Genomic DNA, 13621 nt, shown 5'->3' with positions numbered 1-13621 from the left:
TGTTATGGTCGGTTTGACCTATACGCGCAGGAAGCCCATTAGTGGCTAGTTGTGGGCTTAGCCCAAGTAAATTAGGGGCTTAGCCCAAGTAAATTAGGGTTTCGAGGAGGCCGTCCTCCTATATAAACACTTGTATCCCTTCGAGATTAATCGGACAATAATTCAGTATCATTATCGTCTCGTCTCTCGAAGGGAGACGGGAGATCCCGGCGCCGCCGCACCCAACCCTAGCCGCCGCCTCCTTCCTCCGCCGACGGCGCCCAGCCGCCGGCGCCGAGCTCTCCAACCTCTCCGCCCTCACTTCCACCCTTACAACCTCCGCCCTAGACCCGGTAGAACCCTAGCCTCTACCACTTTGGTATCAGATTGCCTAGGTCTCATGGGCTCCAACAGCCCCCCCGTCGACACCATCGCCGCCACGTCCACCGCCGCCACCAACACCACCCCCGCCGCCATGACCCGCGCCCACGCGCTGCAGGGGGCCGCCGTCGCCGCAACCGGAGACCAGGCCGCCGCCGTTCCCACGGGCCTCGACCTCCTCCCCGCTACCTTGGCGGACCTCGCCGATAGCCTCTGCGCCATCCGCTTCGAGCTCGCGGAGATCAAGGCCGGCCAGCACCCGCCGCCCGCACCGGCCGCCGTTCCACCGCCGCCCCCACCGGCCGCTGTTCCGCCGCCGCCCCCACAGGCCGCCGCTCCGCCGCCGCCCCCACCGGCCGCCTCCGCCGCCAGCAATGGCCGGCCCGCGTGGTGGCCGCCGTCGCCCTCGCCGATCCCCACATGGACCGACACGTCGCCCGTCTACACTCATACTGCGGCGCGGACGACGGTTCAGCAGCCCGCCCACCGCCCTGGCGGTCCTGGCGGGTTTACGGGCCCCTTCGCCGCGAGCACGTCCTTCAACCCGGGCCGCCAGGAGGGCGCTTCCGAGGTTCCGCCTTTGGCACAGCAGCCGCCCCGCTTCACTAAGCTGGAGTTCGCCACCTACGACGGCGCCACCGACCCCCTGAACTGGCTGAACCAGTGTGAGCAGTTTTCGGGGCAGCGGACGCTCAGCACCGACCGCACATGGATCGCCTCCTATCACCTACGGGGCGCCGCGCAGACTTGGTATTACGCCCTCGAGCAGGACGAGGGCGGGATGCCGCCCTGGGAGCGTTTCCGCGACCTGTGCCTCCAGCGGTTTGGGCCGACCCTCCGTGGCAGCCGCCTCGCTGAGCTGGGACGCCTCGCCTTCACCACCACGGTCCAGGACTTCGCCGACCGCTTTCAGGCGCTCGCGTGTCATGCCCCGGGCGTCTCGGCACGGCAACGCGCCGATCTCTTCGTCGGCGGCCTCCCCGACTACATCCGCGTCGACGTCGAGATGCGCGAGCCGGCGGACCTGCAGACGGCCATGTACTACGCACGAGCCTACGAGCAGCGCGCTTTCGCCATGCAGCAGGTCTACGCGCAACGTGGCAGCGCTCGTCCCGCGCCCCGACCCTCCCCGACACCCACCGCCCCGCCGCGCCCCGCACCGGCCGCTGCGCCCGTAGGCCTTCCTGCACCGACTCGCCCCTTCAAGCGGCTGACGGCTGCGGAGCAGCTTGAGCGGCGCCGCCAGGGGCTGTGCTTCAACTGCGACGAGAAGTACGCACCGGGCCACACGTGCGCCCGCCTCTTCTACCTGGAGACCGTCGACGACGCCGACGTGGAGACCCTCACCGCCGAGCTCGCGGCCGCCACCGTCACTGAGGCCGGTGTCACGACCTACGCGCCAGTCGACGCGTCCGCCTTTGTCGTCTCTCTCCATGCTATGGCGGGCATCAAGACGGCAAAGACGATGCTGCTCCCGGTGACGATCAATGGGGAGCGTCTCATTGCGCTGGTGGACATGGGGTCCACGCACAACTTCCTGTCCAACACCGCCATGCGCCGCCTCGCTCTACAGCCGGCGGGATCGGAGAAGTACAGCGTCACCGTCGCCAACGGGGATCGTCTTACGTGCCAAGGCGTGGCGCGACAGGTTCCCATGCTCGTGGGCGACGAGCCGTTCGCCATCGACTGCGTCGGCATCGACTTGGGCTGCTACGACTTCATCCTCGGCCTCGACTTCCTGAGCACTTTAGGCCCCATCCTGTGGGACCTCGACGCGCTGTCCCTCATCTTCTGGCGCGAGGGCGGCCGCCGTGTTCACTGGATGGGCGTGGGCAGCACTGGCACATCCCCGCAGCTCCACCTGATGGCCGCCGCGCTAGACGAGGCGCATCCGCTCCTGGCCGACTTGTCGCAGCGAGCACGGCGACCTCTTCGACGAGCCGCAGGGCCTTCCTCCCTCGCGACCCTGTGACCACCGCATCCACCTGCTGCCAAACACGGCACCCGTAGCTGTGCGGCCGTACCGGTACCCCCAGCTGCAGAAGGACGAGCTCGAGCGCCAGGTGGCGGTCATGCTAGCACAGGGCATCATCCGGATCTCGACGTCACCGTTCTGCGCCCCAGTGCTCCTTGTGCGCAAGACCGACGGCACGTGGCGTTTCTGCATCGACTTCCGCGCCCTCAACACCGTCACGTCCAAGGACAAGTTCCCCATCCCCGTCGTGGATGAGCTCCTGGACGAGCTACATGGCGCGCGCTTCTTCACCAAGCTCGATTTGCGCTCGGGCTATCATCGAGTGCGCATGCACCCGGACGACATCGCCAAGACGGCGTTCCGCACTCACCATGGCCACTACGAGTTTTTGGTGATGCCGTTCGGCCTCTCCAACGCACCGGCGACCTTCCAGGCTCTGATGAACGACGTGCTCAGCCCCTACTTACGCCGCTTTGTGCTTGTTTTCTTTGACGATATGTTGATCTATAGCGCATCTTGGGCAGAGCACCTGCAACACGTGGCCATCATCTTCAACGAGCTTCGAGCGCATCGTCTTCACCTCAAGCGCTCGAAGTGCTCGTTTGGCACGACCTCCGTCGCGTACTTGGGCCACTTCATCTCCGCCGACGGTGTCGCGATGGACGCGGACAAGGTCGCTGCCGTCGCCGCCTGGCCAACGCCCCAGTCGCCACGAGCTCTTCGCGGATTTTTGGGCCTCGCAGGATACTACCGGCGATACATCCAGGACTTCGGCCTCATCGCCGCGCCCCTCACGCGCCTGCTTCGCCGCGACGCCTTCTCCTGGGACGAGGAGGCGGCCACGGCCTTCGTCGCCCTGCAGCGGGCACTCACGACGGGTCCCGTTCTTCAGATGCCGGACTTCGACGAGCCGTCGTGGTGGACTGCGACGCCTCCGGCATTGGCTTCGGCGCCGTCCTTCACCAGGGCGAGGGTCCACTCGCCTTCTTCAGTCGCCCCTTCGCCGCGCGCCACCACAAGCTCGCCGCATATGAACGCGAGCTGATCGGGCTAGTCCAGGCGGTGCGCCACTGGCGGGCGTACCTTTGGGGCCGGACATTCCGTGTGCGCACGGACCACTACAGCCTGAAGTTCTTGCTGGATCAGCGCCTCTCCACCGTGCCGCAACACCAGTGGATCAGCAAGCTCTTCGGCTTCGACTTCACCGTCGAGTACCGCCCCGGCCGCCTCAACACAGTCGCCGACGCCCTGTCCCGCCGAGACGTTGACGACACTGCGGACGCGCCCACAGTCGGTGCAGCCCTCTGCATCCACTCCGGGCCATCTTTCGCCTTCATCGACGAGGTTCGCCGCGCTACTGCCACGGCTGTGGATGCGCAGCAGCTGCGCCAGCGCCTGGCCGACGGCGAGCTGGCCGCGCCATGGCGCCTGGACAAGGGACTACTCCTCCATGGACGCCGCATCTTCGTGCCGGATCATGGAGACCTGCGCCACCAGGCCTTGTCCTTGGCGCATTCTGCGAGTCACGAGGGCGTCCAGAAGACCCTGCACCGTCTCCGCGCTGATTTTTACATCCCAGGGGATGGCGCCCTGGTGCGAGACTGGGTGCGGGCGTGTGTCACATGCCAGCGGAACAAGACGGAGACGCTCCGTCCGGCGGGCTTGCTGCAGCCGTTGGACGTGCCGTCCCAGGTGTGGGCGGACATCTCCATGGACTTCATCGAGGGGCTGCCGAAGGTTGGCGGCAAGTCCGTCATCCTCACGGTGGTTGACCGCTTCTCCAAGTACGCGCACTTCATCGCCCTCGGTCATCCCTATACGGCGGCATCCGTGGCACGCGCCTTCTTCGACGGCATCGTTCGCCTCCACGGGTTTCCGTCCTCCATCGTCAGTGATCGTGATCCTGTGTTCACGAGTCACGTCTGGAGGGATCTCTTTGGGTTGGCGGGCGTAAAGCTCCGCATGAGCACGGCGTTTCATCCTCAGACGGACGGCCAGTCCGAGGTCGTCAACAAGATCATCGCCATGTACCTGCGCTGCCTCACCGGGGATCGTCCACGAGCTTGGGTGGACTGGCTGGCGTGGGCCGAGTACTGCTACAACACGTCCTACCACTCCGCGCTGCACGCTACTCCCTTTGAGGTGGTCTACGGGAGGCCACCACCGGCGATGCTTCCCTATGCGTGCGGCACGGCCCGTGCGAGACGGCGGATGACCTGCTGCGTACCCGCGACGAGATGCGGCTGAGGCACGCCGGCGACTTCTTCGGGCTCGGCGGCTGGCCGGGAAGTACTACGATGCACACCATCGCGAGGCGGAGTTTGCGGTGGGCGATTGGGTGCAGCTACGTCTTCTTCACCGGACGACCCGGTCCTTGGACCCGCGCTCCAGGCGCAAGTTGGGACCTCGTTACGCCGGTCCTTTCCGTGTGCTTCGGAGCGCATCGGCAAGCTCGCCTACCGCCTTGAGTTGCTCGCGGGCTCGCGCCTCCACGACGTCTTCAACGTCGGCCTCCCGAAGGCCTACCGGGCGACCCTCCTTCGCACCACCAGCTCTTCCACCTACTTCGGATGGGCGTCTCGAGCCTGCCCGGCGAGTGTGGCTCGCGTGTTGAAGGCCCGGCAGCGCCGTGGGGTTTGGCACGTCTTGGTGCATTGGACCGGCCTGCCCGAGGATGAGGCGACTTGGGAGAAGCTTGAAGATCTCCGCCGGCGGTTTCCGGAAGTTCAGCTCGAGGACGAGCTGTTTGAGAAGGCGGGGAGAGATGTTATGGTCGGTTTGACCTATACGCGCAGGAAGCCCATTAGTGGCTAGTTGTGGGCTTAGCCCAAGTAAATTAGGGGCTTAGCCCAAGTAAATTAGGGTTTCGAGGAGGCCGTCCTCCTATATAAACACTTGTATCCCTTCGAGATTAATCAGACAATAATTCAGTATCATTCTTGTCTCGTCTCTCGAAGGGAGACGGGAGATCCCAGCGCCGCCGCACCAACCCTAGCCGCCGCCTCCTTCCTCCGCGACGGCGCCCAGCCCGCCGGCGCCGAGCTCTCCAACCTCTCCGCCCTCACTTCCACCCTTACAACCTCCGCCCTAGACCCGGTAGAACCCTAGCCTCTACCATGCACACAAAGCAATTCCAAGAAATATTGGAGAAGAATATAAACAAGCGCCTTTTTGTTCGGTTATCATATAGTTGAATAGTACAAAAAAAGCTGATATGAAGCTTACCAAATAACATCTCCGTCGGCACTATTAATCTCAAAGCAAGCCGACCATGATGTTATCCCTTGCCTCTGTTCAACTCTTCTAATGAAAGCTGCAAAGCACACACTAAGCACTTGAGCAAAGCAATATCAAACTAAGGGATCAAAAAACATTGTGGGTGTGTGAGTGAACACTCATTATAACATACACATGGATTGGCATGAAGATAACAAGCAAGCATGAGGAACTAAAACCTTTATACGGAGGAGCAGCCATGGCAACCTTGTCGCTCCAGCGAGCCGCCATGGTACTATTCCTTCCTAGTCCACACACACACATGTTAGTGGAGATGGTTTTTTTTAAGGCACCAATCTGCAAATATAAAAGACTGAAAAGTTCATACATTGGTTGTCTTATTTTTTCAGTGTAAAAATAATTAGCATTGATATTTCTTTTGCACATACATAGTAATTCAGACCAAGCTCAATACAAAAAGGGGATTTGACGTGGGAGAGGGGAACCTCGGATCCTCATCTTAACACCACCATTATTAGCATCTGTAGCTCTGTCTCAACGAATCTAGGCCTAAAACACAACCCAGGAATATTAGGTAGGGAGGAAGAGGTGGGGAATGGATGGCAGGGGATTGAAGAAAAGAAGTCAGTTCAGTTCTTATCCAATAGCATGACCCATATTTTGACCTACTGCAAACAGCTAGACAAACAACTCAACTGTTTATTGAGGCTAAATTTCGAAAGTGAAATTTTTTAGTAAAAAATAGTGCAAAGAGAAGACACAAATTAATATTCCCCTACAGGTTTTTTGTCAAACACCTTGTATGCATAGATGAAACAAAATCTGCACAAACAAAGATGAGAATCTATGAGGATGAGAGAGAGAGGGAGGGAGGGGAAGGTACATACCTGCAGATGGACTTGTTCTTGACGATGAGGGCAGTGGCACGGCAGAAGCGTTGGCTGTGCTGGCCATCAGAGTTGCGCACGGCGCTGCTGCTTCGCTGCAGCCTTTTCCACACCACCTCAAGAACCCATGGCGACGGGGAGGAGAAGGGGTGGAGAGGACGGTTGCAAAGAAGCTCGGCCAACTGCTGAAAACGACGAAGATGAGCCAGAGGCGGAGGATGAGCTGCGCCGTCGGTCACCCGGAAAGAAGAGGTCGCAGGAGAGGAGCTGCGGCATGCGGTTCCCAAGCAATGGCGATGTCTTGGCCTGACCTAGGAGCGAGGGAGTGGCGGCGGCTGGCGGCCAGTGGAGGGAGCGAGGAGGGAAGGGGAGGAGACGAGACTCACGAGACAGACGGCATCTGCGAGGATAAGGTTTGGTTGGTCGTTGCCCTTTTCCCCTCGTCCAATCCCTTTTCTTTTCCTCCTCGAACCAATACTCGCGCGACAGATGGCCCAATCTTTGGAGACGAAAGGAGACGAGCCAGCCAGCCCACGAGCGCGAGGTGGCTGCCGTGGATAGCCTCGTTGGTCTCCATGGGGGTGGAGCAATTATACCTTTAGATGTACTGAGTCTGAATTGCCGGGGGTTGGGCCAATCTGAAGCAGTTCAAGAAGTTAGCAGTTGGTCTTCCTTTTAGAGACCAAGATGCCTAAGACTAGCCATATTGCTAGTATCATAGCTATTATCATGCATATTGGTTCCACAAAAATGATGATGTGGCAGCTAATTAAGAAGGAGAGAGGAGATTAGAGTAACATAGGTGGATAATGTATCATAGCGCATATCACAAGAAAATTTAATGCCAAACAAATCTTGTACACAAATTTGCATTGACATTCTAAAAAGCAATAAATATAGCATGGTTATGATACTCCCTCTCTCACAGTTTATTAGACGTGCGCATATCCTAGGTCGCAAATTTAATCAAATTAGCATTAGTTATATGTTATAAAAAATATATCATTAGAATTAGTTATATATTACAAAAATATCATTAGAAAGTTTAGATTTTCTATTTTCTAATGATATAATTTTTTATTATATAATTTAAATTATATATGTAAAATTGGCGACCTAGGGATACGGGGAAGACTAGTAAACTGAGACGGAGGGAGTGCTACTCTATGATACTACCCACTCTAGAGATAGTATCATACATAAATATCATATACTCCCTCCGTTCCTTTTTAATTAACTCGCTCGTAATCTTGCGCAAAACCCCCTATCGCTTTCTACTATCTACCCGCCCGTCCCCGCCGCTGACCCGAGTCACAACCACGTCCCCGCATCCCCATCCACTCCTCGCGTCCACGTCCGCAGTCCCCATCCACTCCTCGCAGTGGCGACTCCTTCCCCGTCGCCGGCGTCCCGTCGCCGCCGCTTGATACGTCTCCAACGTATCTATAATTTCTTATGTTCCATGATAGTTTTATTACAATACCTACATGTTTTATTCATACTTTATATCATTTTGATGCATTTTCCGGTACTAACCTATTAACAAGATGCCGAAGCGTCAATTCCTGTTTTCTGCTGTTTTTGATTTCAGAAATCCTACACAGGAAATATTCTCGGAATTGGACGAAACAAAAGCCAAACCTCCTATTTTTCCGAGGGACACACGGAGCCAGAAGGGCAAGCCAGGGGGAGGCCCACGACCTCCACACCATAGGTTGGCGCGGCCAAGAGGGGGGGGGCGCCGCCATATGGGGTGGGCCCCTCGGGCACCCCCTCGCGCCGCCCTTTCGCCTATAGATTCCTTCTGTCGCGAAAATCCTAAAATAACAAGTCATATTCCACGAAGAGTTCCGTAGCCGCCGCCATCGCGAAGACAAGTTTTGGGGGACAGAAGTCTCTGTTCCGGCACGCCGCCGGGACGGGGAATTGCCCCCGGAGTCATCTCCATCGGCACCACCGCCATCTTCATCGCCGTTGCTGTCTCCCATGATGAGGATGTAGTAGTTCTCCCCCGAGGCTGAGGGCTCTACCGGTATCTATGTGGTTCATCTCTCTCTCCCATGGTGTGATCTTTATGTGATCATGAGCTTTGTAATCTAGTTGAATATGTAGATGTTACTCTTGTCTATTATGCACTCTAGAGGTTACTTTAATATGAACTCCGGATTCACTCTCCACGGTGTGACGGTGAAAGTGTGCGCATCGTGTGTGATTCCTTTATGACGTTGTGGAGCTTGTTTACTCCGGCTTGAGGTGTGCTTTTGTAGCCCTACACAACGAATGGTGTTTGTTATCCAACAAGAGAGTGTTTGAGAGTAGCATTTATTTATTCAACTATGTGACCATTGTTGAGAGTGTCCACTAGTGAAAGTATGATCCATAGGCCTTGTTTCTAAGCATTGAAACACCGTTTCCAACAAGTTCTGCTACATGTCTGCTGCCATTTTTATTTCAGATTGCAATTACTACTCATAATCATCCATATTACTTGTATTTCACTATCTCTTCGCCGAACTAGTGCACCTATACATCTGACAAGTGTATTAGGTGTGTTGGAGACACAAGAGACTTCTTGTATCTTAATTGCAGGGTTGCTTGAGAGGGATATCTTTGACCTCTTGATGCGTGTAGTTGACACGTCCGTTGGGAACCCCAAGAGGAAGGTGTGATGCGCACAGTAGCAAGTTCCCCTCAGTAAGGAACAAGGTTTAATCGAACCAGTAGGAGTCAAGAAGCACGTCGAAGGTTGATGGCGGCGGGATGTAGTGCGGCGCAACACCAGGGATTCCGGCGCCAACGTGGAACCTGCACAACACAACCAAAGTACTTTGCCCCAACGAAACGAGTGAGGTTGTCAATCTCACCGGCTTGCTTTGTAACAAAGGATTAGATGTATAGTGTGGATGATGATTGTTTGCGAGAAAACGAGTAGAACAAGTATTGCAGTAGATTGTATTCGATGTAAAAGAATGGACCGGGTCCACAGTTCACTAGAGGTGTCTCTCCCATAAGATAAATAGCATGTTGGGTGAACAAATTACAGTTGGGCAATTGACAAATAGAGAGGGCATGACCATGCACATACATGATATGATGAGTATAGTGAGATTTAATTGGGCATTACGACAAAGTACATAGACCGCTATCCGAGCATGCATCTATGCCTAAAAAGTCCACCTTCGAGGTTATCATCCGAACCCCTTCCAAGTATTAAGTTGCAAACAACGAGACAATTGCATTAAGTATGGTGCGTAATGTAATCAATAACTACATCCTCGGACATAGCATCAATGTTTTATCCCTAGTGGCAACAAGCACATCCACAACCTTAGAACTTTTCGTCATCGTCCCGCATTTAATGGAGGCATGAACCCACTATCGAGCATAAATACTCCCTCTTGGAGTTAAGAGTAAAAACTTGGCCGAGCCTCTACTAATAACGGAGAGCATGCAAGATCATAAACAACACATAGGTAATAGATTGATAATCAACATAACATAGTATTCTCTATCCATCGGATCCCAACAAACACAACATATAGCATTACGGATAGATGATCTTGATCATGTTAGGCAGCTCACAAGATCCGACAATGAAGCACATAAGGAGAAGACGACCATCTAGCTACTGCTATGGACCCATAATCCGGGGGTGAACTACTCACTCATCATTCCGGAGGCGACCATGGCGGTGAAGAGTCCTCCGGGAGATGATTCCCCTCTCCGGCGGGGTGCCGGAGGCGATCTCCCGAATCCCCCGAGATGGGATTGGCGGCGGCGGCGTCTCGCGAAGGTTTTCCGTATCGTGGCTCTCGGTACTGGGGGTTTCGCGACGAAGACTATATGTAGGCGGAAGGGCAGCCTCAGAGGGGTCACGGGGGCCCCACACGCTAGGTCCGCGCGGCCCCCCCCCCTGGGCCGCGCCGCCCTAGTGTGGCGGCGCCCCGTGGCCCCACTTCGTCTTCTCTTCGGTCTTCTGGAAGCTTCGTGGCAAAATAGCCCCCTGGGCGTTGATTTCGTCCAATTCCGAGAATATTTCCTTACTAGGATTTCTGAAACCAAAAACAGCAGAAAACAGCAACTGGCTCTTCGGCATCTCGTTAATAGGTTAGTGCCGGAAAATGCATAAATATGACATAAAGTATGCATAAAACATGTAGATATCATCAACAATGTGGCATGGAACATAAGAAATTATCGATACGTCGGAGACGTATCAGCATCCCTAAGCTTAGTTCCTGCTCATCCCGAGCAGAGTAAACGATAACAAAGATAATTTCTCGGAGTGACATGCCATCATAACCTTGATCATACTATTGTAAGCATATGTAATGAATGCAGCGATCAAAACAATGGTAATGACATGAGTAAACAAATGAATCATAAAGCAAAGACTTTTCATGAATAGTACTTTCAAGACAAGCATCAATAACTATTGCATAAGAGTTAACTCATAAAGCAATAAATCAAAGTAAAGGTATTGAAGCAACACAAAGGAAGATTAAGTTTCAGCGGTTGCTTTCAACTTATAACATGTATATCTCATGGATATTGTCAATGTAAAGTAATATAACAAGTGCAAAATGCAAGTATGTAGGAATTAATGCACAGTTCAGACAAGTGTTTGCTTCTTGAGATGGAGAGAAATAGGTGAACTGACTCAACATAAAAGTAAAAGAAAGGCCCTTCGTAGAGGGAAGCATTGATTGCTATATTTGTGCTAGAGCTTTGGTTTTGAAAACAAGAAACAATTTTGTCAACGGTAGTAATAAAGCATATGTGTTATGTAAATTATATCTTACAAGTTGCAAGCCTCATGCATAGTATACTAATAGTGCCCGCACCTTGTCCTAATTATCTTGGATTACCGAGATTATCATCGCAATACACATGTTTTAACCAAGTGTCACAAAAGGGTACCTCTATGCCGCCTGTACAAAGGTCTAAGGAGAAAGTTCGCATTGGATTTCTCGCTTTTGATTATTCTCAACTTAGACATCCATACCGGGACAACATAGACAACGAGATAATGGACTCCTCTTTAATGCATCAGCATGTAGCAACAATTAATATTCTCATATGAGATTGAGGATATATGTCCAAAACTCGAAACTTCCACCATGGATCATGGCTTTAGTTAGCGGCCCAATGTTCTTCTCTAACATTATGCATGCTCTAACCATTAAATGAGTGGTAAATCTCCCTTACTTCAGACAAGACGGACATGCATAGCAACTCACATGATATTCAACAAAGAGTAGTTGATGGCGTCCCCGGGAACATGGTTATCGCACAACAAACAACTTAATAAGAGATAAAGTGCATAAGTACATATTCAATACCACAATAGTTTTTAAGCTATTTGTCCCATGAGCTATATATTGCAAAGGTAAAGAATGGAAATTTTAAAGGTAGCACTCAAGCAATTTACTTTGGAATGGCGGAGAAATACCATGTAGTAGGTAGGTATGGTGGACACAAATGGTATAGTGGTTGGCTCAAGGATTTTGGATGCATGAGAAGTATTCCCTCTCGATACAAGGTTTAGGCTAGCAAGGTTATTTGAAACAAACACAAGGATGAACCGGTGCAGCAAAGCTCACATAAAAGACATATTGTAAACATTATAAGACTCTACACCATCTTCCTTGTTGTTCAAACTCAATACTAGAAATTATCTAGACTTTAGAGAGACCAATTATGCAAACCAAATTTTAGCAAGCTCTATGTATTTCTTCATTAATAGGTGCAAAGTATATGATGCAAGAGCTTAGACATGAGCACAACAATTGCCAAGTATCAAATTATTCAAGACATTTTAGAATTACTACATGTAGCATTTCCCAATTCCAACCATATAACAATTTAACGAAGAAGATTCAACCTTCGCCATGAATACTATGAGTAAAGCCTAAGGACATATTTGTCCATATGCAACAGCGGAGCGTGTCTCTCTCCCACACAATGAATGCTAGGATCCATTTTATTCAAAGAAAACAAAAATAAAAACAAACCGACGCTCCAAGCAAAGCACATAAGATGTGATGGAATAAAAATATAGTTTCAGGGGAGGAACCTGATAATGTTGTCGATGAAGAAGGGGATGCCTTGGGCATCCCCAAGCTTAGACGCTTGAGTCTTCTTAAAATATGCAGGGGTGAACCACCGGGGCATCCCCTAGCTTAGAGCTTTCACTCTCCTTGATCATATCGTATCATCTCCCTCTCTTGATCCTTGAAATCTTCCTCCACACCAAACTCAAAACAACTCATTAGAGGGTTAGTGCATAATAAAAATTCACATGTTCAGAGGTGACATAATCATTCTTAACACTTCTGGACATTGCACAAAGCTACTGGAAGTCAATGGAATAGAAAAATCCATCAAGCATATCAAAACAGGCAATGCGAAATAAAAGGCAGAATCTGTCAAAACAGAACAGTTCGTAAAGACGAATTTTATTGAGGTACCAGACTTGCTCAGATGAAAATGCTCAAATTGAATGAAAGTTGCGTACATATCTGAGGATCACTCACGTAAATTGGCATAATTTTCTGAGTTACCTACAGAGAATTAGGCCCAGATTCGTGACAGCAAAGAAATCTGTTTCTGCGCAGTAATCCAAATCTAGTATGAACCTTACTATCAACGACTTTACTTGGCACAACAATGCACAAAACTAAGATAAGGAGAGGTTGCTACAGTAGTAAGTACTTCCAAGACTCAAATATAAAATAAAAGTACTGTAGTAAAAAACATGGGTTGTCTCCCATAAGCGCTTTTCTTTAACGCCTTTCAGCTAGGCGCAGAAAGTGTGTATCAAGTATTATCAAGAGATGCAGTATCAACATTATTTTCACAATTTATCCCATTGGGTATCTTAGATGCTCCCTTATCTATAGTGGTCTTAAGAGCTTTATCAATTTTAGGCCTATAATAGCTTTTTGGTTTAGGCCCCTTAGAGATATACATGAACTTTTGCTCCTTACCCACATAAGCTTTCTCTCTAAACTTTATAGATGAAAAGGTTGAACCCAATGTTCCCATAGCCTCTTCAAGTTCACTAATCCTTTGGGTTTGATTATCATGAATAGCACAAGATTCTAAGATGGCGATTCTCTCATTAATTCCACCTAGAGATTTATCAAGTTTATCAGTGCTA

General features: G+C 51.9%; 1 long non-coding RNA gene across 1 annotated transcript; it reads right to left on the bottom strand.

Moving 5' to 3' along the window:
* Positions 1-5613: 5613 nt before the first annotated feature.
* On the bottom strand, positions 5614-6493 carry LOC124686918. The gene is made up of 3 exons (XR_006998004.1): positions 6460-6493; positions 6015-6121; positions 5614-5856 (listed from the first exon to the last, which is right to left on the bottom strand). It is a non-coding gene; the product is annotated as an uncharacterized LOC124686918 (long non-coding RNA).
* Positions 6494-13621: the final 7128 nt, after the last annotated feature.

Source organism: Lolium rigidum, chromosome 1 (assembly GCF_022539505.1).
Source record: "Lolium rigidum isolate FL_2022 chromosome 1, APGP_CSIRO_Lrig_0.1, whole genome shotgun sequence".
In the NCBI taxonomy this organism is placed as follows: Eukaryota; Viridiplantae; Streptophyta; class Magnoliopsida; order Poales; family Poaceae; genus Lolium; species Lolium rigidum.
The sequence above is the reverse complement of the archived record's forward strand: the minus strand, read 5'-3'. Positions and strand labels throughout refer to the sequence as shown.